A 25,852-nucleotide genomic window follows, 5' to 3' on the forward strand; every position below is an offset into this window, starting at 1 on the left:
AGGGAAAGAGTATTATAACTGTGCCTCAGCTGCCCAGGCTGTGAGCAATGTCTTGCTTACAAGTGGCACACAAGGGCAGTGCTTTCCACAGGAAATAAAAGGGGTGATCAGACACCACTGAAAAACCAATGTCTGCTCTTAGACCTTCATATCCTTCCAAAAGCCCATCTGCTGCCCTGAGCCTGAGTACAGCAGGGTCAGTACAACAGTGAAGCCCAGTCTGATGCACAGGAGAGCAGCTCTAACCCGGAGCATCAACTGATTACACAGAGCATATCCATTGTCCAAAAGTAGTTTTATTTTCACTCTTCCCTCTGAAACCAACTTGACTCTTCTCCAAAAACCAACATCAGAATGAGTCACTTGAAATTATTTTTAAGGTGGGTTTTTAAAGGCTGAGTTGCAAATATGGCCCCTGCCCTGTGACAACATGCCAGGAAACCCCTGGGAACTCTCCCAGAAAACTGTGAGGGAATGAATGCAAAACAGGCTGAGCTGTTCATCTTCTCACCTCCCCCAGCATGGGCTTGAACATGTTGACAGCAGGGTGGTATGAAGATGGTTTTGTCCCCTACAAATCTTTTGGATAAACAAGATTTTGCTCTACATCAGAAATCTCTTTTTAACTTCAGTCAATATTTTCTTGGCTTGCTGCTCTTGACAGTCATAAAACAGCTCTCTCTGGAATACGCCATTCAAATTAATCAGCTGTCAGCTATTCTTTTAAAACTAATAATAGAAGGTCTGCATGACCCTGTGAGAGACTGAAACACGGGAATGTGAGTTGTGCAGCTGCAAATGTTTCTATACTGCTACAGCTCAATTTGCTTTTTGCTCTCTAGCAAGAAGGCATAAAACAGCATTGTAGGGAACAGGTTCTGGATTGTCAAAGTTGCCCAACTGTCCTCAGCGTGCCCCATAAATGTGGTAAATGTTTAGTGACGCCTTTTAACTTTCAAGGAAGCTTTAAAGACAGGAGGGATGTTCTGGTCATAAACCAACAGGCTCAGCTGGCCCAGGAGCACAGATAATTTGATGGCTCATATCCTTTGGATGCCAGCTGCACAGGGGATGCCAGACTATGCAGAAGTTTTAGCCTCCAATTCATCTTCTTGTCATCAGACTGCAACAGGATGGGCAAAAAGGGTTCCAGGAAGAAGCCTGCCTCTGAGAGGATTGCGAAACAAGACTCCCTTGATCAGCCCCTTGACTACAGCAGTTTGGCTCCAAGTGGGCAGAGAAGATTAATGTTAGATGAGGCTTGAATTCAGAATAAGAGCTGGCACTGGAGGCAAGCCAACTGTGCAACACTCCTGTAACTGCTTAGGGGACTCTGTTGTCACAAGAAACTGAGGAACAACTGGGAGGCTGTGTTTCAAAAGCACTCAGGTTTGCAAAGCCTGATGAAGGAACAAGAGCAGCACCTGCTTCTTCCAGGTCTGCCGAAAGCTAGTACTACCTGGGGACTTTGCTTCTACCAGCAGTGGGTCCATTTTGAGCCTGAAAAAATAATTTTAAAAGCCTCTCAGGCTTTTAAGAGAAAGAAGCAGTTTAAGTCCCAGACCGGAAGCCTTAATTATAATGGATTTGTGTGAAAATTGCCAGATCTTGCCCTGCTCTGTGATCAGGGCTGTGCCAAGAGTCTGCTTTGTGTCACACTAGCAACTGTGCTAAGTTCAGCAAAGTAACTGGGTCAAAGATGCACAGCCAGAAGAGAGATCACTGATTAGCATTAATGAGAGCCTGCACTGCAGAGCAGAATGACAGTGCCATCATGTCCAGGTTCTTGCTGTAATTAAAGGCAGCCATACCCATATTTGTGCAGCAGTGTGAGCTGCACAGAACAGATCTTTTTGTGTGCCATATTTTACACCTTGGGAAGTTGCTCATGACCAAAAAAATAGAACATGAGAGGAGACAGCTGGGAACTGATTGTTCATACTGCTGGAATTGAAATTAACTTATAGAAAATCAGGAAAGATTTGAGCATCACCATGAGCAGCTTTACCAAACATGCAGCACCATTGTTTTCAATCAATTAATTCTACCTATAATGGGCATAAGGTTACAGATGAAGAATACTGATCTCGTGTTCAAGAATTTAATGGTACATCTGTCTACAACACCAGATGTTCTGAAGATAAACCTTCAACAGAAACAAATAAAACTACAGGGTTTTTCCAATGTCTCACAGACTTTCCTGAAGAAGAAAAATAGAAAGGACTTTGTAGTAATCTAGAAAAAGGAATAAGAGCAGAAACTAGTATTGATTTGTAAAGACAAAGTCAGTCCTAGGCTTCTAGATAGCCTCAGCTCATTTGCAAAGCAGTGTATTTCTAAGTAATAATGACAAATGCATCAGGGTAGCAGTTAACCTGGAATTGACCTCAATAGACAATACAAACATCTGCTGTCAGCCTATGGATAGAGGGAGTACAAGGATTTACAGAAGAGAGGATCTATGCAAGATAAAACAAGCAATTAAAACACTTACTTCAGAATATAAAAATTACTCTGTAGACAGTCATGAACAGAGAACAAAAAAAATTCTACTGTGTCCCTTCACTTTCTTTCTAAGTACAGTGAGACAGAAAGCAATTAATCCCACCAAAGAACCTCACCAATGTCTCTGGAAAACTCAGAATCATGGACTATCCACAGACAGAATATGGACATTCAGCCACTGGCAGAAACATGGTGGACACCTGGGACCAGTGAGGAGATTTATATCCAGACAACACAAAGCAACTGTCTTTGAAATACAGACATGAATGCACTTATAAAGTGACAACTTCAGAAAGCTGTAAATGCTGAGCTAAGGACCTGTCCAGAGGTGCTGTGTTGAACACAGAGCTGTTACACCTGCACAGACTCCACCTGCCTTACCACCTATACCAGCAGCCTTCCTGAACTGCTCACTCTCACAATAGATGAAAAAAAACAATGGGTCAATCTTGTCACAATTGTAGTCAAATATATTTTAATTTTTATTATTATTTCCTACTTGTAAGGTATACATAGCATAATGTATGAAAATTTCATTTGAAACCATTCAGAATGCTAGAACATATGGAAATTATCTTAAAAGACCAAGGGAATTATGCCTTCTAACACTGTTCAAAGTAACTTACAAATGCTACAGCAGAGACCATTAAGGGAAATGTCACTCAGCCAGAAACTCTAGGAGAGAATTCACCAGGCTTCCTGCTGCATCACAGCAAACAGACACCAAAAACCCACTGTTGCCTTTGGAATACCCAGTTTGGAACACCTTGCAGAGATCTCTCAGGATTCCCAGGATGATAATCTGTAAAATGTGAGCACTTAAAAGCAGCAGTTCTAACACTGAAAATCATTAGATTTGTCTGTCTTAGAAATTTCAGGGACTAATAGCATTTTTCCCTCAAATGAACCTTAAAATTGGGAAATAATCACAAGTGTTCCTTCTTAAGGAGGGAGATTGTAACGAACAAAGTTCCCGGTGCTCCCGGGGATTCAGGTACTCTGGGCGGGCAGGGCCTTCCTAGTTCCCATGGCAACACTGGAAGGGCAGCTGGCTCTAGCTGAGTACAGATATTGAAATGTCAATTAGCTAATTGCTCTGTTTGTTTTCTCTAAACTACCTGGAGATAACCTGCCTCCCCCACCCACACTGCCATTCTGGGACTAAAATGCAAATAGAAACCCTTGGGACCATGGGAGCGGTTTTTTTTAGGTGATAAAGACATCCCTAAAAGAACTAAACATAGTAGAGAGGGGTAGACAAATGCCCTAGCTGAGGAGGAGGGAAACACATCCCCTGATCGACTTTTGCCCTGTCACCATCACCTACAAAAGGCTAGGCTAGAGTAGGCTGTGGGAAGCAAAAACAGAGATGGAATTTCCTGGTGTTGTCACAAGGGAAGGAGAGGGGACAGCTGTTGCTCTGGACTTCAGCGACAGACTCTGCATGCCTCCTTCCCTTTCGGCTACCCGGGAAAGCTACAACAGTGAGGCGAGCTCCATTCGGGCCCCCTGCCCAGCTGATCTTTTTAATAAAGAGCTGAACATTAATAAAGGCATTAGCCCTGTTCATTTCAGAGATGGTTCAAATTAGCACACCAGTTCCACAGATATTTAATTTCTAGTCAAAAATAGCACAAGGATTTCTTATTAAACTGGTCCCAGCCGTCAGAGAGATGATTTTTTTTTTCCCCAAACCAGGCTCTCGATATTTGCTAATAATAGTATTTACTTATGGAATCAAGCTGGTAGGCAAGAGGTGGCAAGAGGTGGACACAAAGCATTAGCAGTGCTGATGAGCCCTCAGTTTGCAGATGACAGCTGTCAGCTCTGCTCCAACAGACCCTGCTCCTCCTGCATGAGTGCTCTGGGGTAGGTCACAGCTACAACAGCATTTTTTCCCTAAAGTCTTCCTGGAACTCCCCTCTGAAGCACAGCCCTATAATCAAGGAACAATTTGCACACACATACTTGTAAACAACAGCCATTTGTGGGGAGGGAGGTGGATAGAAGGATCTGATTTCCATTCTTTCCCCTCTAGGAAGGTTTGAGGAGAAAGTGGAGAACAGCATCACCATCATCTCCAGCATGTGCTATTAGCAGCCACGCTGAAGCCAGTCAGCAGCGTCTGGCATTGTTTGGAGAAACACAAAAGACCTTCTGTTTGGAAAGTTCAAGAAAGAAAAGGCAGAGCCTGTGGCCTGGTCCTGCAGTCAAAAGACTGACACAGAGGCTGGGAAGTTCTCAGGCAGAGGCTGATCCCAAGCCCTTTGAAGTTGACAGGAGAACTCCCATGGACTCTAGCAAGCTTTGGATCATGCCTGAAATGCACTGAAAGGAACAAAGCAGCATAAAAGTAGAAATGAGCATCTCCAAAGGGGAATTCAAACAGCACAACGGTGACGTAATATATTCATCACAGTTGCCGATAGAATGTGGTTTTGTGATGTTTGGCAAAGTAGGATTATATTAAGTTTTTAATTATTTTCATTAGTATACAACAGTTATACGCCCATTAGGTATTTTTCTGCTTAAAATGCTATGCAGGATGCTCTAGCATTGAGTGTTTAATACAGCATTTAGCAAAAGGAAAGCTGGGAAGAATAGTCCCTTTCAAATTGCTGAAATTATGAATTTTCTGCTTTCTTTCCCCTCTGTCTTCTCCCAGAAAGCCTGGTCTACAGCTATGAAATACACAGTCTAGGACTGAAAACCTTATTAAGAACAATGCTGCCAGCAACATCTATTCATGAGCAGCCGCTTGAGAGAAGGCCCAACCCAGAAGAAACTATAGCAGCACATTCTCCAAACAATTACTAAAGGATCCCAAGTGCAGGGAGGCTCCAAAACCTCTACTTAATTATAGTTTAATTAACTTTCTCATTAAAGATGAATATAGGAGCATTCAAGATGAAAGAAAAGTCCTCTGATTTCTGTAACATTTCCATAATAATTTTCTTGCATATAGGAGTAATCATTGCAGTGGGCTTAAGCCTTTGGTGCTGTCTGGGTCCTAAATGGTATTTTCTGGGAATTAATTTGTTACAAACTTTTTAAAACACTTCTTGTAGCCTTTGCACAAGATTCAACAAAGAGCCAAAGTAACTCCCTTCCCCCCTCCCACCCCAAAACCAAAAAATGCAGGATGTTTCCTCTTTCCCTGGCTAATAGAATCCAACTGTTGCCGCATGACATCATTCCCCAGAGTTAGGGAATCCAAGCTCACTCCGGCAGTCTCGGCTGGGAGTAAACACCACCACCAATAAAAAAAAATTAAAAATCATCAAACTTTACAATGGGAGAACATAACATTAAAAAGGCAATTTTTGTTACCTGAAATTTGGAGCATTTCCCTTTCCACTCCATTCTCAGATTTGTATTTCCCAGACAAAACTCTGTGTTATTATCTGAGGCAATCAGAAAACCAGTCGTTTAGTGTCTAATACCTGCTGTGCTTCCCATAACTCCTTCATTTGACCTCTTGCAGCACTGATTCCAGCTAAAATGATTGCAGAGAACACAGACTGGCCAGGCCAGTTGTCATGGAGATCTCTCTCCCCCCTCTTTTCAGAAGCGGGCACACACACAGATTTAAACAATTCTGGGAGGCATCTACAAAACAGCATGCCTTTTCATCAGCTAAGTTTTGAAACATTCCACCCCTCCTCCAGCCCCTCCCCAGAGTCAGCCCAGGAAACTGAGATTTGGGCAGGAATTGATTGTGGAAATTAGAGATATTGCCTTCTAAAAAAGAGAAAATGAACTCAAAACCTGTATTTTTTTTTCCCCGGAAGGAAAAAAAATAAAAGATATTTACTCACCAAAGCTTTGAACTAAATGTAAATCTATCACATTCAGACCTGCAGGCTATTTGTCTTTGCCTGACTACTATATGAATTTGATATGTGAAAGCACTAAAGCTTTGCTGAAATACAATCATGCAGATTACAAGAAATTCTGCTGGCATGGCCTGACTGCTTACCTTGCTGTTCTCCCAGTACCAAGCCAGTGACTTAATTAGCACAGGTATTCATAAGGTCATGCAGGACTTCCTGTATTCTTTCATGTTTCTGTAATTAAGAAGATAATTGGGCAAGTCAGAAACATGCAGCTCAAATAAACAAACAGAAAAAAAAAATCCCCCGACTAAACAAGAACACAGAGATACATCTGGAAGTTTTCTCATACTGACTATAAGTTTAATTGCTGCTTACCCAAAGCTTGCTGTCTCCCAGTTAAAGGAGAAACCCATTTCACTGACATTTGTGAATAGAAGAACTGATTAGTTTACCATATTCACTGGCACCATGGTTGCAAAACAAAACTTACACCAAACATAAATAAAGACATACAACATTTTTTCCTTGACAAAAATTAATCCCCACCAACGTCATATAGGAAAGTCTGGACTGATAAATCAAGAGAACAGAAAATACTTTATAAAAAAGAAAGAACATTTATTAAGAAAACTCACTTAAAAATATTTGGACTCAGAATAAGAGTACTGTGCCCAAAGTTTTTACACTTTGAGAGATACCTTGGAGACTTACTCTTTAGAGGATTTATTCAGTCAGTCATTCAAAGTTTTGAAACTTCATAAAAGATACTGAAGGGATTTCATGAGTCTGTGTTCTGCAATGAGCAGTATAAGCAGCAGTCCCTCTAGTGGGCAGAAAATTGCAAAGCTGCCTATGCCAAGCTAAATAGGAAATCAATTTCTTCTGTATCTATTAACCACTTCATTGTGCTGTTATGATGCTCCACCCCTGCATTTAAAACTCAACACTAGAATATGAAATCCTTTATATGTTATTTTGGGAGTTGAACACAAGAAAATGTACATGATATAATCAACATAACTAAGTTCCTACATGAGGAGATTAAAGAGTTCCAACATATTACTCTTCTGGTTGTGTGAGATAGCCAAGATGTTTCATGGGAACAACTGTGTCTCCATATAGCCATTCTTACATATAAACTACACCAGAGCATATTCTTGCCCGTACTTTGGAAAACTCTGAATTTTGTGAGTGACAGTGCTCCCAGCAGATTGCACACTGAAACCACCTCTCTCTCTAACAAGGAACATCACACAAAAGCACATACCTGAAGTATATTTTACACTGCTACCAAAAACTGTGTGCAGACTACTCACAGGTAGATAAATATAACAAAACAGCTACTTAAGCTGTCAAGAGTCCAGAAAATGCTGAGATGACAGCACATCAAAGAGTTCCTAGATATGGAAGTACCATATGCTGTTTGCAATTTCACACTAAGTTCTGCTAAGAATGCACCAGTAATGCCCAGCCAGAGCCATGAGAGCCAAATATTAAGGAATTATAACTTGGTTTTGTCCTGAAAAGTTCATTTGGTGTATGACTAAGGTAAATTCATCACATGCTGCAAGTGGTCACAATTTCAGAAGTGTGAAAGAGGGAAAGAGGGAAACTGCTAACTCCGCACAGGAAAGTAACATTTTACGTTGCATCACTGCAGAGGGAGTGTTCAAAAACACAGAAGTAATAAAAAACCACTCTAGGAATTGATCAATGGACAAGTGAAATGGCTGGCCATGCTCAGCTCTTCTATAGACCCCATTACTGGTAACATGGGAGTATGTACCAACCATCTGCATCACATCCCACTCCAGCATTCATGGCAAGGCTCTGTGGCACTTCATTCTGTGACCACATCTGCATATATGGCAAGGATCTGGGGGAGCAGGCAAGCTGGCATTCATAAATCACTGAAAATGCTCTGTGCATTACACACACACTCTGTTACAGTTTAAAATTCCAAGCAAGCAAGTGAAGTTGTTAAAATATATCATGCATACACAAATATGTAGGAACAAGGCACAGTAGTAAAACCACGACCCAAGCTTTGGCCTTGGGCAGGTGACTGCCACAGAAGCCCTCAGACAAGCACACTTCTAATCTAAACCCCATGAATAGACCCCAACTCAGTTCCTTGCCAAAAGGTGACATATGTAGTTCAGATTGATCCCAGTGAAACAAAAGCCATTCCCACATCTTATTTTTTCTCACTGAGATTTCATTTGAGCACATCAATACCTCAGAACACAATTTAGGCTCTGAAATCATAAACAGAGGACATGATGAACAGCTGATTTTGCATTAATTACAATGTCACGGCTACTCTGCCATCAAAAGGCATCAGAGTGTGTACCCTCACCTCCCTGGAGGAGACAGACAACCCATTACTCACATGCAGCTGATGTTTAGTTTCCTATTTCAGATACACTTCCCCTTTCTGACTGGTTGAACACACTCCTTCCTACACGCCTGGCCCCGGGATGGAGCAGCCACGTGAGGCACAGGAGCAGACATGCACTGAGCAGGGTGAGTGCACAGCAGGAGCCCTCACCACGCACACCTGGAGTCTCTGCCTGGAGACTGGCAAGGGAAACATGAGATTCTGGGTCTGAGATCCTTTACTGAATGCTTTCCAAGCAGCCATCAGCAGCAACAGGAGAGAAAACAAAAATCAGACTTGCTTCTCATGAAATTTTATCACTTTCAGTAGGTGAAAACACAGCATCAGAGGTGAGCTCCAGACTAAGCCAGCCACAACAGCAGCACAAATCTCTGGTAGGTATAAATTCAAATTAATTGATGCTTCAACTTCAGTAACATTTTCCTTTGCATTTTTTAGATAAAAACACTCATGCAAAGTTATTTAAGATTTTTCTCCTCCTCAAATAACTTTCTGCCCTTCATAAGGGCTTTTGCCCCTTTCCCATTGAAGATGTCTACCTTACTGCTCTTCCTCGTGTCTTCTCCACACATCTACCAACCATCTTTCCAGTGACCTCAACAAATATGGATTTATTTGAAATTCCATTATTTCAGACTCAACAGCAAAAATGAAACTTAGTCTGTCCCAGTATGTTTTTAACCCAATACTGCTGAAAGTGCCTGCAGCTCCTGCTGACCTCACTGGGAGAGGCAGGGAGCTTGGGAGCAGCACTTCCTCATCACCAGGCAGTGACTTGCAGAGGTATGGAAATAAGGGGAAAAGCCCGAGCCAGCTCTTAATGTAAAGCACACATGCACTACAAAAACTGTGTTCTCTTTTTATAGAGACCCAGCACATTTGCATAGGGAATTCTGTGGATTACCAGGTGGGGCAAAGTGATGACAGGCAGGGCAGCAGCCACCAAACACTCTGAAGCAGTCCCATAGCACCACTGAGTTCTTTAACAGTACACAGCACTGGCCCTTATTGGTAACAATCCAACATGATGGTGTAAGAACATGAAACAACAACAAAGCAAGTGGCACAAGATAACACCTCTGACCCCAAAAGTATCATTCTACCAAAGTGATTAAACATTCCACTGCCTTCAGTGGCATGTTAACTTCAATTTTGCCCCACTGCATGTTTTGCTAGGATTGTGGTCTCCAAGTAAGTAGCACAAAAGTAGATTGTAGCCTTGCAAATAATAGCAAAGGAGTTGACTCAACACAGGAACTCCCCAGCTGCAAGGGGACTGTGCAGGTGAAAGCCTAAGATCAGTCAGCTACAGATTTTTCTTCCCCCATTTCAGAACCTTTACTTATAGTATATGCACAACTCTCTTCTAAGAGGAGAATTAATTTTCCATTACCCCTCAATGATCTAGCAAGGATCAGGTTTGCAGCACAGTGCTGACTTCACTAACCCAGAAAAAAAAAAAAAAAAAAAAAGTGTGTGTATATCCCCAGTATTTATATAGTATGTATATAGGAAATGACTAATCATAGCTGTGCTCTCTTTGAGACACTGCCAATCCCTTTATGTCCCTATATCCCATTTCAGTTTGATCTCATTCTGCAAATGAGAGCCCGCCATACTTGGGTCTGACCCTGCAACTGCAACTGTGTGCAAGACAGCAATTGGAAAAAGTTTCTAATTCACTGAAACTAAGGGGAGATCTGGACCTGGGGGTCATGACAAGAAGCTGACATGCACTCAGTTGCTGTGCCAGCACTCATTCAAAAATAAAGTGGCTTAACTTTGTGGCTATTATTATTTTAGGCCCTGATTCAGCAAAGCACTTAAACATTGACTTCAAAAGAACTTAAAAATATGCTTAAATATATATGCTGGAATATTTTACCGAAGTGGCAGTTTAGTACTGTCATATATTTCAGAAAAGAGAGGTGGAAAGAGTTTTTATTTGGCAATTAAAGCTTTAAGACACTGTTTGGTCATAGTGGGACACAACCCTCATTCTAAATCTATTAATGATGCTGAAAATTTGCTGAGCAATAAGCTGAATAATTCCTTAATAAAACAACTTTAAACATGAACAGTGTGGAATTAACTCATGTGAATGCCTGGTTTGAGAATTATCCATACCTATGGTCTGATTCATGACAGGAGACACATATTACAGCTCACCCTGCTAGAAAAGCTGTGCAAAGCCAAGCAAGCCATACAAACTGGCTCTGGGCCCAGGCAGCCAATTCAGCCAGCCCTCAACATCCCAGTGCTGCAAACTGTGTCAGATGGCACCAGGCCAAGGCACAAGCCAAGCCAGAGGGATAACCAAAAGGTGGGAATCTCGTGTAAATAAGTCCTTCTGCTCCTTAACTCTCCAGGGCCAGCCCTGTCTGCAACCCATCTTCCTTCCAGTCAACACCCTTCCTTGCATGGCACTGCTGCATACCAGGTGTGCCCAAAAAGGAGAGACAAGGAAGCTGTAGGTCCAAAACTGATGGAGGGGGAGAAGCCCTCGAGGAGAGGTTATTTGTCTGTATATCTGTATATATATATCTGTCTGTATATCCCCATCAAGGGTGGATTTATGCCCCAAGCAGAAGGGCAAATGAGACAAGCAGGCTTCTTCTGGGAACCAGCCATATCAGGAGAGATGTCAATGAGTTGCTTGAAACTCCACAGGGTTTCTGATTTGACCCTACATGAATGCAAGATCTCCATTTGTCTCATTTCACTACTATTTCTTTCAAGTAGAAATAAAAGGACAAGTTTCTGTTGCCCTTGTGCACAGCACACATCCTGTGACAAAAGATGCTACACATGGGACTAGAAGACAATTCAAAAAACAAATCCCCTCACACCTGGAATTGCACTGAAGCAGAACACACAAGAATATAACTTTGGGAGGACTAAATCTTGTGTGAATCTGAGCAAGTGCTGCAAAGCTGTGATTAGCTGTTCCTAATAGGAAGAGAGGGGCAGAATCCTTCTTAGGGCACATAAATTATGGGAATACAGGTCATATAAACCAAATTCCCAGCTGAAGGGGAACTTTTCAAATTCTTGTCAAGGTATCCCACTACCTGTACTTTGTCCCAGTAGTGGGACAAAGAAAAAGACGCTGTTGGGAACTGTCTCTATTGTTACACTGGCTATATGAAGCTAACAAAGGAAAGAGACTCTTTTAGCAAAGCAAGGGACACAATGACAGAAAACATTGCAAGGATGACTTCTGAAGCAGAATATGGGTGGTGGTTGCATTTTTCACATTTTTCCCCTGCAAAGATGCTTTCTAGAGCAAAACAGCTCTTAAGTTAAACTCAAAATGGAAAATGTGGGCCTAAAGCTGTGCATCCAGTATGATATCACCTTGTTTACATGAGGGGGAAAAAAATCAGAACCAATAGCACTGTACACTCTTTGAACTTCTAAATAGATAAATAAATAGACAAATAATGACAACATGTTTTGTGATTCCTTTTGATCATCAACTATAAAAGTTCACAGGAAGTTTATACAGCCCCCTCTGACTGGACAGATCTTATCTTCCAAATGCTAGGAGCCAAAAGACTCCAAGAAGAAAGTGTCAGCCTGATGTTCCTTTGGACAAAAGGCGATGACTTCTCTGTGTGCTAATGCAGTTTATTTTAGTCATGACTTGAACTTCCAAGATGGCCTGGAGACCCTGTGAACTGCTGCTAACATGCTAGGGGAATGCCTGTGAGTCCCACTTCTCTTTTCTGGGGAGGATGGATAGTGCAAGCACTGGCCCAGCACTACTCCCATCACCTTCACCCCATGGAAATCAAAGCCACTGGCAGCATGTGCTTTCTCAGGGATACAAAGAGTTTGTCTTTTGTACTGTCATAAATATCATAGCAGGCAGATTTTAAGCCACAGACAATAAAGCATTTTCTTCTCTACTTTGGATAGAGCAGATAAACATAGTATTGCTTTGCATATGCACAGATCCTTTCATTCAAGGCCCTCAGGGTGCTTTGCAAAGCCACATAAATGTCACTCGAGCGTCGCTGCTTGGAAAAATGAGTTCAATGGCTTTGTGTGCAAGTCTGCACAGTGGCCCTCTGGAAACTGTGTGTGACCAACAGTGTTCTAAACATCAGTCTCTGCTGCTTGCCCCAAGGCCAGAGTTAGAACCTGGAAGGCAGTTGGGGTCAGTCAAAATTGGGGTTTTCTGGAAAACATTTTGGGCATGAGAAACAGCCAAAAATGAGGCTTTTTCTCTAGCTGGTTTCGAGTGCCACAGAGGGAATGAAAGTCAGTGACACTGGAGTGACTAGGACAAGCTTGTGCAAAACAAAAGAAATCCAAAACCAGACCATGCAGACACTTCAAAAACACTTTATGAACTCCGTGTTTGTTTCTCAGTACCGCAGTGCTTCCTGGGTTTACAATAGGAGTGTGGTACAGAGACCGCCAAATGAGCCACAACCACTTTAATGGCAGAACTGGTGCAGCACAGCACCAACAGCACAAAGCAGTGCTTGAACTGGTGCAACTGTGTTTTCTGGGAAGGGGGCCGTGGCACCATGCAGTGCCCCACTGCAGTGTAGTGTGGTGCAGACCTCCTGGAGTCAGCTCCAGAGCCCTTTGTGCTGACATCCATTGTGTGGCACACATTCCCAGAGCAACACACTGCAGACCACAGAGGAAGCCAGTCCCAGTGCTGAAATTCAGCTCCCAGCACCCGAGGTCCAGATGAATGTTTTAAAAGCAAGGTCATCCTTCCTTCCTCAATTCTGTGCATTCTTCCAAACAAAGCTGGAGACATCTCTGAAAATAGCCCCATATCCAGAGGTGGACTGTCCCAACACCACATTTAGGCTGCTGGAAAATCATACACCTACATATCATTTCTTCACCACTAAGAGTAGAAGTTATTACATAAGAAAAAAAAAAAAAGTACACATTCTGCTTCATTCTCATCAAAACAGATGGTTCAGAGATAAGATTTTGCCTCTTGACATGAGAAAGCATAATTTCTTATTTTCACTAAACTACTTCCCATTTTAAAGACAGAAGGAAAGCAAGAATCAACCCTTTTTTTTTTCACGTCAAACTGAAAAGGGTGGAACTTGGGGAAGTACCAGTGCTTTTCTTCCAAGTCTGGGAAAACTATACAGTTTACATAGGCCAGGACACTGTTAGAGATATTTTCCCTTTAAAACACTGGATAAGGTCCATGTGATCACATGATGTTCCCCATTGCTATGTACATTGTTTTAAGGGGATGGACAAAACTCCCTCCCTGCAACTGTTGCTGCTTGCTGTTCATACTATGGTAGTGGTGAAATCCCACAAGACAGGCTCAGTGTCAGCCACTCAGTGTGCACAGACCACACACCAGAAAGTTTGCAAAAGATCTTGCTGCCAGTGAAGAAGGGCAAGCAAAACCTCTCTTAAAAGCCTCCATTTCTAGGAAACTTCTAACCTGGGGTAGCACTGAATGCTGCACCGATATCTCCACCTAAACCCTACAGCTGGGCCAGGCTGCCAAAGGAACTGGACATCCCCAGTCAGAGTTATGCCAAGATCTAAACATGGAAGCTATGGCTGTTACCCTTGCAGCTGGGTGTGTGTGTGTGCACTGCAAACACAAGTTAGTGCCTACAGTGCTGGAAGCAGCTGATGGAAAGTCTGAACCGTAAGATGCAAATCATTAGGAGCACGCATCACAACTCGCTCTGGGGAAAATTCCTCATTCAAGAACAGACATGCTGATTACGTCTCCAGTTTTCTGATTTCCTGACGTGTGAAAGTCCCATCAGTAAACATGAGAGCTCTGTGCTTACTGAAAGCATAAAGCAACACTCTCAGTTTGCCAGAAAGAGCTGAAAGGGCTATTTTTGCACATATGCACGGTGTTGAAAACCTCTATGCTTCCTCCTGCACTGTGTGGAGAGGCCTACAAGGAGTCACAAGAGTCACCATGCAGGTATATGACCTTGGATAGCTTTCTTTGCCTAGTAACATGAGGCCTGTTTGGTTTCCTGAAGGTGTTGGAACAATGCAGTAAATTATAACCCCACTATGAACTTCAAACAATATCTAATTTTGGTCACGTTATACAATTCTGTACATTAAACAGCCTCTAAGCTGTTTCCAGTTTCTCACCCTGCTTCACATCTATGCATTTTTGATACTCACTCCAGCGTGAAAAAGGTCAAACTTGAACAGGGTTTCCTCACATCCTTACCACTGAAAAAAGCATTTCCCCTCACCATTTACATGGTCCCAGAGAGCAACAAATGCAAATGCTATCCTGAGCCACTGGAAGAATTAGAAACTGATTTTTACTGCCTGTTTATTCTGACAAAGTGAGAATTTTGCACCATTTTCTTAGATATTTTTAGTTAAATAGTGAGATTTAAAAGAAACAAAGAAAACTATGCTGTGGATAATTTTTTAAATCCCCTCCATCCAGATGCATTCAAAATAAGCTGCAATGCACCTGTCTTGTAAAAGCCTCCACAATGGTTAAATATTCCTCACAAAGTCTTGCCTTATCACTAGTTTTATCTCTAGTTTACCTGGGTGTGACCTGGAGCAAGTCTTAGTAATTTTAATTCCTCACCTCCTGTACAGTGGCTCCCAAGTATAATTCACAGGGCTTGTGAACCAGCTGTAAAATAAAACAAGAGCTTGCAGCCCCCCTTCCCAGATATCTCAGACATTCACAGAGAGCCAACAGGCCAGCACGATGTAGAAGATGTTTGTAAAACACTGTGCGCCATTTTACATCCTTTTGGAATGGCAACTCAATACTTCAGAAAACACAACCATCCCCTGCAAGTCAGCATGAGACACAGGCAACTGAAACAACTTTCTGCTTTCTGCCTGTTCCCTTTGTCTCTAAAGGGTTAATAATAACTGAATCTATTGGAACTACTGTTACAATAAACTTATTAACCTCCATAAGATGGCCACAGACTGCTAGAAGGAAAGCATTACTATATTAAGAAGAGACCGACTATATCTCTTTTAATTTAACTGGATTCCCACTACTAGGCCCATTTAGGAGGCTGTATTAATACATTCCTCAGAAACATTTTCCTCATACAATTTTAAAGTCACACGGTGAGCTAGGGAATGGAAAAGAAACATCATGCACTGTCATGCACAGAGAATAAGAGTCAACTGCTTGGAGGCTGTCTTCTGGATGAAAGAGCAAGCCCATTAACAGGAGAAGGTGATAAAAAAATCCATTTGCAGCACAGAGCACCTCTAAAGGCAAAACAACAGGCAGCTGAGGTGGAGAGTGGAGCAGACTGCTATGACTCATAGGCTGTAAGTCTAGTCAGTGAAAAATCTGGCAGAAGTTTGCTATTGGACTATGTCTGTACATTCCCAAGAGATTTATAGCTGCTTATTAAATCATCTGTTCCTCTTAAAACTAAAGAAACTGTATATGTTTCACTGGATTTTACATCTGCTAGAAAGACCCATTAACCATTAGTATAGAGTTTTTTCCTATTGAGTGAGTCATTCAAAAGATTTTAAGACCTTACTTGAGAGAGGAAGCGAAACCTACACAAGTGATGGGCTGCAATGTGATCCAAAACCTGCTGCTTCAGGATGAGTCTCCCTCACTGGCATCTCTGGTGTGCCTGGCTAATCCTCAGAAGAGGTCTTTTGAGTAACAAATATTTTCTGCAGAGGAAAGGAAGGGAAACATGTACTTACTACAGAGGAAAGTTCTATTGAGGAAATAGTCATGGCTTCCAGTAAAAGAACACTGTGGCTTGAGACAGGGTTTGTGGAGCAGGTTCATGGAGTGTGGTCACACACAGGCACACACTGGTGCCAGAGGACCTGTCAAAACACGAGGAGCTGGCAGTAGCCAGCTTCCAGACAGAAGCTGCTACACTCAGGAGCTGGAGGGAAAACCCCACTAGCCCTGCAGTGTCATCTCAAAACCCCAAGGAACAGAAAAAGGAGCTGTGCACAGTCCTGCCCCAAGCATGACGAGTGCTGCTTGAGCACTGGTTAGTTCACAAGAGAGCAAGACAGAAGGATGGGTAGGGCTGTCATTTCCATCCTGGTTAGCTAAACAATCTGTCTCAGAGTGCTCTTGGAGCATCTCTGCCCCTATTCATCCCACACATTATCCATTCAAAAAATCTGCATAAACAAAGAATGTTCCTTCTCCCATCTCCCCTCCTCTCAGGCTTACTTTTTTGCTCTTTTTTCACCCTTGGGCACAGGCACAGATTAGGTCTCCAAGATAGCCATCTCTCAATGGTAATGTGCAAAGATGTTATTAAATAGAAGTCATTTGCTGAGGCATAGATGGAGCTGAACACCCCAAATTCCTAAAAAGTAAGAAAGTTTTACAGATTTTAAATTAACCCCTTAAAAATAAACACAATCCATGCATATTTGCCAATCATATAAGAATGCAGAAGTACCATGTCTACAGCTACTTCAGTGTTAAGACTGGAATACATATGTACTTTAAAAACACCAAAAATGCCCTTCAGGGTCAGACCAGCAGTGCTTCTAGCTCAATACTCTGTCTTCAGAGGCAGTGAAAGGCAGTGCTAGTCAGGACAAGCCTGAGAACCTCACTGCCTTCTGGCCATTTTTCTCTGTCCGTGGGAGACTGCAAGCTGTAGGTGAGCAGAGCTGAAAAGCAGCGAGATTTACAAAATGTTGCTAACAGTGCTTTTGTTACTCCTGCTGTACCACTAAAATCCTATTAAGTGTAAAGCAAAGCACAACAGAAAGCCATGTCTGAACTGTTGCACTTAGCTGAAAAGTCAGCAACTTGGGAGTTTGAAAACACAATAATAAAATCAAGACCCACACCAGCTCAGACACTCAGAACGCCCAAAGCCTGCAAGTGAGCGAGGGAGCTGAGCATCATCGTGCCCATGGGCACAACTGTGGCAGATTTGCTGGCACACACTAGATGGGGGGACAAGAAGGGATGGGTTGCTCAGCACATTTCTCTTTCATGTTTTTGAATTGCTGCCTTGTAAAAGTCAATTTGCTAAAAAACATGACAAGATAATGGTAGGTCCTGCTGAATCGGCACAGCTATGCTATGCCAAACTGATTCCTGCAGTAAATCATGTGCACTCTCCAAACACAAAGGCAGGGCTGTACAGCTCTGCAAACTTGTTATTTACTTTTGCCAAAAATGACAAAACGTCTGTCAGACTTGTTTTCTCTTTATTATCTCAGCATTGAATTATCTTCACTTTAGGACTCTGAATCAATACAGATGGAATAACTGACCATGGTGAATTTGATCTCCCAGTGATCTGTACAAAAACTGAGCCAGGATATACTCAATAGCCCATCTCCTACCCTACAACTGCACATGATCAGCTGCTTACCTGACACAGTAACTTTCTGATACATCAATTAATCATCAATATGCTGAGACTGAATTAGTGCTTTCTGTCTTAAAAAAAAAAAAAAAGAAACTGTAAAACAATATTGTGAGGGGAAAAATAACATCATTATGGGAATATCCATACCCAGCACAATAATACCACATCTCATCCTATTGAGGGTGAGACATCATGACTAAGGCATATCATCCCTGCTAGCCATGTGCTACAGGAGTCAGGATGGTGGCACAGAAAACCAAGAGCATTAGTCAATCATCTTCAATCCTGAGCAATCAAATCTTTTGATTTGGCTTTCCTTCCTTAGTGGGAGGCAGCTACGCCAATTAACATCAGTTGCTTTCTTCACATTCACTTTGCTCCCTGTGTCACACAACTCCATATCTCACAGCAGGTAAGCTTCGAGCAACTCATAGCCCAACCCACCTCAGATCAACACCACCCCAGTTGATGTCACGCACCCACCTCCCCAGTGATCCAGCCAGGTAATAAACTTTGCAAAAGAAGGAGGAGTGATCATTGTACTTCACAAGCACAGGAAGCACTGTGCTGTCCAACTGTCCAAATATTGCTGTCCAACTCCCACCAGAGGAAACACCCCATGAGAGCTGTTGTGAGAATTCCATCAGCCTTCCAGACCAGCACAGAACCTGAGTCAGCCCTTAGGCAAGCTGCTGAAGTTCATACTCAGCTTTCAAGCACATGTTCAAGTATTTGGCAGAGCTGGGACCATTTTCAAGTGTGGGATGCAGAATCCCACTCAACGGTTGCTTCAACGACAGACTACAAAAGTATTCTTGATATATAATAATGCAGTAATTCATGGGGGTGCATTCTCCCTTAACCATAAACTCAGTACTCATCTGTTCTTCACAAGCAATTGTTTCTTAAGGATTGTTGCTGTGCCTGTCATCTGACACACAGAACAGCTGCCAGCCACAATAGGAAATGGTTTGCACTGATTAAATGTATTTCTGAAACTCCACCAATTCTTCTCCATGAAAAAAAAAACCAGCCAAAAAACCACAAGTGACAACATGAAAACCCAAGAGACCTTGATAGTCTTTATTCTGTTCATTGTTGAGAAGTAAGGATCTTTGTTTTCTCTTTCAGACCACCCTGTTATTCACACAGTGAATTGCAGACTTAACCAATTCTAGAAATGGCTGTTCCCTGAATTCATGGTTTAAGTTTAGGTCAAAAGAAGATCATTCACATGTGAAGTATGACTCTCCTCTGGCAAAGTAAAGCCATTCTGGTTCCTGACAATGCTATATTTAACTTATTTTTAACTGTCCTGATTTTCTGCCTCTTTTCCTTAAAATAAAAACTGGTGGACATCAGAAGAAAGAGATTCTGCAGTCCTCTGTTAGAAAGGTCACCTGGAGGCAAGCTCAGAGCCAGGAGTCAGCCAGTGACAGCATGGACATATTAAAACCTTCCAAACCCTAAGTTTCATTTTAACATGGTACCACTGACTTACCCAAAGACACAAACATCTCAATGCCTCAGTGCAGGGTTATAACACTTGTTTACCTAATACATGGTTTATCATAAAGATGCAGTTTAGAATAACCAGATTATTAGCATTTGCAGATGATTAATGCTTTATAAAGCTGTAAACACTACCTTCACACTGAGATCATCAAGGAAACAAATTATGCCCTGTAAAACCAATTTAAAACAAAGCAAACACGTATTAGGCAATATAGGTGTAAGCTTGTAACTTTAAGGTAGTACAAGGTAAATTGGGCTAGTCCTCTACAAAAGCACAGCATCTACCCAACAGAGGCTGCTTCATTAAGTGGGGTAGGTAGCTTTGAAGGCACAGTTCGTTTAGCCAGAGTTTTAGATGAACAAGTACCTGCTTGCACCTGCTAATCAGGAGCTGAAATAACTGATAAGAAACTCTATCGACGACACTTGAAGGTGAATGATTGTTCCTGTCCTTAATGTGTCCACAAAAACACAGACACCACAGCAGCCACTGGGCTCCCAAGCTGACCAGGAGCATACAGCTATTTAAATATATACAGGACCCTGGGAATCTGCCCAGTTTTAAAGCTGCAACAGTGCAGTCAAATTACAGGACACCCAAAAAACATACAGCAGAGTGACTAGCTGCTCCCCACTCAATTTGGTTATCATTGATGCTAAGGAGACCTCCCCCCACATGCCATGCTGTCAGAATCAACAGGTGAGTTTCTATGGAACTTCAAATCCTGGAAGGATTTTGGAGGCAGGGGTTGGTGGAGGATTGGATCAATTTATTTTTTTAATGGTTCAGTGTTTTCAACCTGTTTGTGTTTTGCCTAATAGAACTGGATAAGCAGTGAAAGGTGCCAAGGACCAATCAAACATCAAAATGCTTTCTTCCCAATTAAAAACTTTGGAAGCAAATTAGCCTCGTCTGTGTGGCTGGCAGGAATATAAAAAGTCTCAATGCACAATCACATCTGATTTCCTGCAAAGCTCTGCTCTTAAAAGCAGATGTTACATGAGGAGAATGCTGGGGCTTAAACAGCCCTGCTTACCTTCAGTGCAGTTCCTGAAATGGGAGCAAAGCAGAAAGCATGGCCATAAGGCTGTACTATCCTGATGCAGGAGAAAGCTTCTAGCTCATGAGTCAGCATCTCTTTTTAAATGAAAGACAAAAGCAGTAGGAGAATGCCTCTGAAAAATTATACCTTTCCTCTTCTTCCCTTTCCCCCAGCTTTCTAGAGAAAGTATGTTTCAGACAAATTGCATACAGTATGTGTAATCCTCCTGCTTGGAAAATTCAGTCTGCTAATAAAACCAAATACAAAACAAACAACAAGAAGCATATTTTTGATGGGTTTGCTTGTCATGTCATGGCCCGCAGCTTCCATTCTCAGGGATTTACCAAAATATTTATTTACACAAAGCCGGAATTCTGGAGTGCCAAATTCTCTTCTTATTGACCATGCTTGGAGGTTACAGCAATTAAAGATATTGCTGTATATTCCAGTGACATCAGTAGGGAAGTAACAGTGCTGTAAATAATAAGTAAGAAAAAAGTGTGGTTTTGTCCATCCCTTACCAATATCCACAGTGTGAAAGATAATAATGGAAGTTCTCTCTTCACCCCAGCCCTGAGCAAAGTGCCAGTTCCTTTCCGTTCAGGGAACAAAATCTCTGACCACTCCAGGTAGACACAATTTTCTCCTGTCACACCTCTCAGCTGGCTGGGAGAGGGAGTGAATCACAAACCCATCTCCTGCTCTCCCCCCAACATCACACAACAAGTGGAAAGTGAAAATAAGACAAAATTCAGTTTACTGGGTTTAAGTGCTTTATGCCTTGTTGTGAGATGACCTAAACAAATCTCAGAATTTTACAAATAAATAAAGGTGGTACTCCTTCTATCAGGTTTACAGATCTCAACTCTCTGGGACTCATGTTATAAAGCTTTCCTGTGTAGCTATAAAAGCCAGAGAGGGTAAAGATTTCTGATAGTCACTTAGCTCAAGGAACTCTGGCCTTAAAAGAAGGTAGGAAAAAACCCAAAAAAAAAAAACAAAACAAAACAAAACAAAAAAAAAAAAAAAAAAAAAAAAAAAAAAAAAAAAAAAACACAAAAAAAAACCCCTACATTAAAATTAGCAGAGTTGACAAGAGTAAGGAAGAAAAGCTGTTGGTTTTTTTTCTTTTGCATTTACCACCCACTGTCTCCCACACAATGACATTGTGACAACACTTCTAGGTCTTACTTTAAAATTCCTTAGTCACTGTAATTGTATACTGAGCAAACAAGATCTACTTCACTTGCCAGCAAAACACAGCAGCACCTGGACCACATCATGGCAGCCTTACAGGATATGTAAAGATGAAGGGGAGAGAAATAAACCAGTCTAGAAATTGAATACTGGAGGGTCAGATCAGCACACCCTGACCCAATGTGAGCAATGATGACACAAACAAGATGATATTTGATGATACAAACAAGAGATATTTGATAACCATCCAGTGTTTCAATTCTAGCTTTGTCTGTCTATGTGAATGAAAGCTGACTGTTACTTCTTGCAGGATGCAGCCACCATGCTTGACACAGCTCTAGTATCCCTACAGAGATTCAAGGATGTGACCTAATGAAGGTCAGCTCTTCCCTGCTCCACCAGAGGGATTCATACCCAAAAAAATGGTCCTTCTGGAGGTGGAAAACAAGAACAACTTAGATGAGATCCACCAACCCAGGGTAGGAGGTTTCAACCATCAAACTTTCCAGTATTTTCCTGGAGCAAATATCAGCATATTCATCTGCACATCAGGCTTATCTCAAGAGGTCATGATACTTAAGAACATCATCTTCTCATTCACTAGCTCTTCTTGTAACCCCCTCCATAGTGACTCCTGCAATTACTGTTTCCACATGAATCATTATGTGCTGCCTACACTTCAACCTCACTCCCCAAAAATATCTGTTGACTGCAAAAACACATGCTACCACAGACCTTTCTTACAGATCAGACTGCAAGCAAGCAAGCTGCAGGATTTTCCTGTATGTTTATTTTGTGAACCTCACATGCAGTAACTTCATCTCCCAGAGAACACACGTACAGCTCAGCCCTGGGGGACAGGGTGAGTCTGATGTTCCCTTCTCTGGGGAGGGCCCTTGCTATGGATGGCTGCTGTGTGGAAGTGCATTGTTGAGGCACAGATCAGCCTGTGAACATTTCTCCTTGGATGTAGAGCTCCCTTTGAACTATCTCATAATTGCACCGACCTTGTGCACACATGTTCATTGCTGGAGCTGTGGGTGGGAGGCACATCTGGCACCAGCTCTATGCAAACCTTGCACAGCTTCATTCTCAAGACCACTGAAGTCAACATGGGCCTTTCCACAGGCTTCACAAGCTTGAGGCCAGACCCACATTCCTTCATTTTAAAGGACATCAGAACTGCACTGAGTACTTTCAAGCAAGTGTTGAGTCACCACCCTACTGCTGCAAGGCCAGGAGAGTGACCTGCTCAGCCAGCTTTTTCCACTCAAGGTAGATCTTATTCACTGCACTCACTGTGTTCCTTTTCACCAACACAGAAAAATTAGCCACAAACTGGCCATGAAGAGTCTTAGGCTAGAAATTTGGAGACTTTTTTTGTCCTTCCCTTTTCTAAAACCTACATTCACCCAAATTCTTCATTAACCAAGAAATGTCCCTCTCTTCAGCACACAACTGCCCACCTCAGCTTTACCCTGGGACATCAACAGGCAGGAGCCCCAGCCCATCACAACTCAATCCCTTTCTCAGTCTGCTCCTCAGGAAGTTAGAGCCCTCCTTGCTTTGCCCTGGGGTACACTCATAACTCACCATTTGGCCTCCAGAAAGGAAGCCCTACTGTTCCTTACTCATGCTCAGTAGCACTTTCGTCACTAAGCTGTCTCACAGAGCCCAGAAGAAATTCTTACATAGTAAATAACATGTGCCATTTATTATGTCAGTGCTTGGCCCACATCAGAGCAGCTGTCAGAGCCCCAAGTGCACCAACAACCCTCAAATGCCTGGTCCAGTCAGGCCTGCGACTTGTACCCCCAAAGCCACTGCCCAAGGGACCAGAAACACAGGATAAGCTCAGGCTCAGCCATGCTGCAAGTTCGACCACCCCCAGCCCTGTCCTTGATGTGCCTGACTTGCTGCGTGGATTTAGCTTGGTCCCGGCTCTTCCCTCTGCATCTACACAGTGACCACTGGGCTACCAGTGACATCTGTCACTGTCATCAAGCTGGTCCCAATTGGGCACTATAGGACTTTGCTGAGGTCAGTGAGAGCATTGTCCTACCTGTGCTGAGGTCACCCTCAGCTCCTGGCTCATTCTCTCTCATGGTTCAGCCTTTGCTCTCTGCTCCCTGACAGTGCCATGCACCACACACCATTTCCATTTGCTGGTCATCCTCTCTGGCTTGATGGACCCTGGAGCATGATTAGGACAAGCATCGCATGATAGCCAGGGGCTGGCATTAAAGGGGAATTTTGGAGGAAGGAGAAATATCAGAACACTTTTTTCAGAGGGATTCAGCACCTTGGTTTTGGCCCATGGAAAATCTGAAGAAGTAGCAGCTAACCTGGTATCAGAGCAGGTTTGGGAAACTGGGTCACTGGTTTTCCTGGTGATTAATTCCAGGGTAAGATACTGATCTGGTTCAGACAGAGTTCAAAACATCCCTGCTTATACAATCAGATGTATGAACAGGAAAGGCACCTTTGCAAGCAATCATCTCTCTTCAAACAGAAATAACGCATCACACAACTTCCTGCTCCCAAATAGGGCTGATGGATAAATTCAGTTATTCACACTTAGCAAGGTTCTCAGCTCTCCAGACTTTCCTAGCTAGCCTGAAGTAAAAACAAAATCTTAAAATAAGTTTTTTATTCCCACAGAAACAAAATCTCAAAAGATTCTGCCATTTGCACTAAATGCAATGTGGCAGGGAGCACCCCTACAGCCCCACACCAAAACTAGAACTGCACCAGAGAGTTTTCCTCGGGATATGCAGCAATCCTTGTGAGCACTCTGGCCTCACCTTACTCTCTGCCTGTTGGGAGCACAGGCTGGAGGCACTGAAATAAAACTGGAGTCCAGTTTTGGTGATGTTTTATTTTCGGTCTTGGAAAGTCACTCCTCCTCTTTACATATCATCCTTTCAAACAAAACAAATAAACAAACCTTTTTCTCTCTTTCCTGTTCATAGGTAGAGACAGAAATGAAGAGAGCTGATTTCCGCTAAGAACAGCCACCAAGAACCAGCTGCACTGTATGAACTTCAGAAGTTATTGCAGGTTCTGCAAAGTGGCGCAGTGATGTGCAAAACTAATACAAGCCAAAAATGGAGTATATGATCAACTGAGAAATTACACAGGCAGGTTTCAAATCTGGGTTTTTTTCCAAAATAGTATCAACTGTATAGGCACCTTCATAGTGACATCCTACATTATATGCTACCAGCAAACGAAGATAGAATTTCTGGAGACAGATTATTTTTTTGGGGGGAGAGATACCATTTTACATACAGCTGTCCAGCTGTCCAGTTTCTAAATCATCTACCTGCATTGTTTGATTCCACCCACACCCCACCCCTAAACAGAGTTGTCTTTAAATAACTAACCAAAAGCTCTTGCAGTATATTCTGGGTATCTTTTTTTTTTTTTTTTTTTTTTTCAGGGAAAAGATACCCAGAGAATTGGGGATTTGAGGGGGGAGAGATTGTGTTTGGATTTTTTATTCCCCTGAAGTTAAAAACGGGTTTTGCCCTTCAGCCTTTGGTGGTTATTCAGGTACAGATGCCTACAAAAGTCACACTTGTATTCTGAGGACATGTGCAAGGACAGTATGAGATAATAAGGAGCAAAAGTGGGTTGGAATGTGTGTCCTGGGAGTCCCACAGGTAGTCCAGGTTTCCAGAAGGGAAACCTGGAGGAAGAAGAGAGATCATGTATGTTCTCTCCCTAAGGACATCTTTAGGGCTCTAACATTGTCAGCATTGCTCTTTTTCAACACTGCATGCTTGCTCAAAATACCAAAACTCAGCTTCCCCAAAAGACACTCAGTTCTGCAGGCACTTGTACATAACAGTGAAAAACCACATTCATAAAGTTTTAGTATAATAAGGAAAAAGCATAAAACAATGCTCAGCAATGAGCACAAGCCTTATGGGAACATAGGTCATTTGGAACTGGATGCAGAAGTTTAAATCATTAGGTTTCTGGATGTGGTGAAATTAGCCTGGC

General features: G+C 42.4%; 1 protein-coding gene across 2 annotated transcripts in view; it reads right to left on the reverse strand.

Moving 5' to 3' along the window:
- The window catches only part of DENND2B (DENN domain containing 2B), a 151,886-nt gene that overhangs the window by 109,472 nt on the left and 16,562 nt on the right, over window positions 1–25,852 (reverse strand). For both annotated transcript variants that reach the window (XM_053979517.1, XM_053979515.1), the window contains exon 2: window positions 6,485–6,572. The gene's annotated coding sequence lies outside the window, so the exon portion shown is untranslated. The remainder of the gene's footprint in view (window positions 1–6,484; window positions 6,573–25,852) is intronic.

This window comes from Vidua macroura, chromosome 6, assembly GCF_024509145.1.
Source record: "Vidua macroura isolate BioBank_ID:100142 chromosome 6, ASM2450914v1, whole genome shotgun sequence".
Lineage (NCBI taxonomy): Eukaryota > Metazoa > Chordata > Aves > Passeriformes > Viduidae > Vidua > Vidua macroura.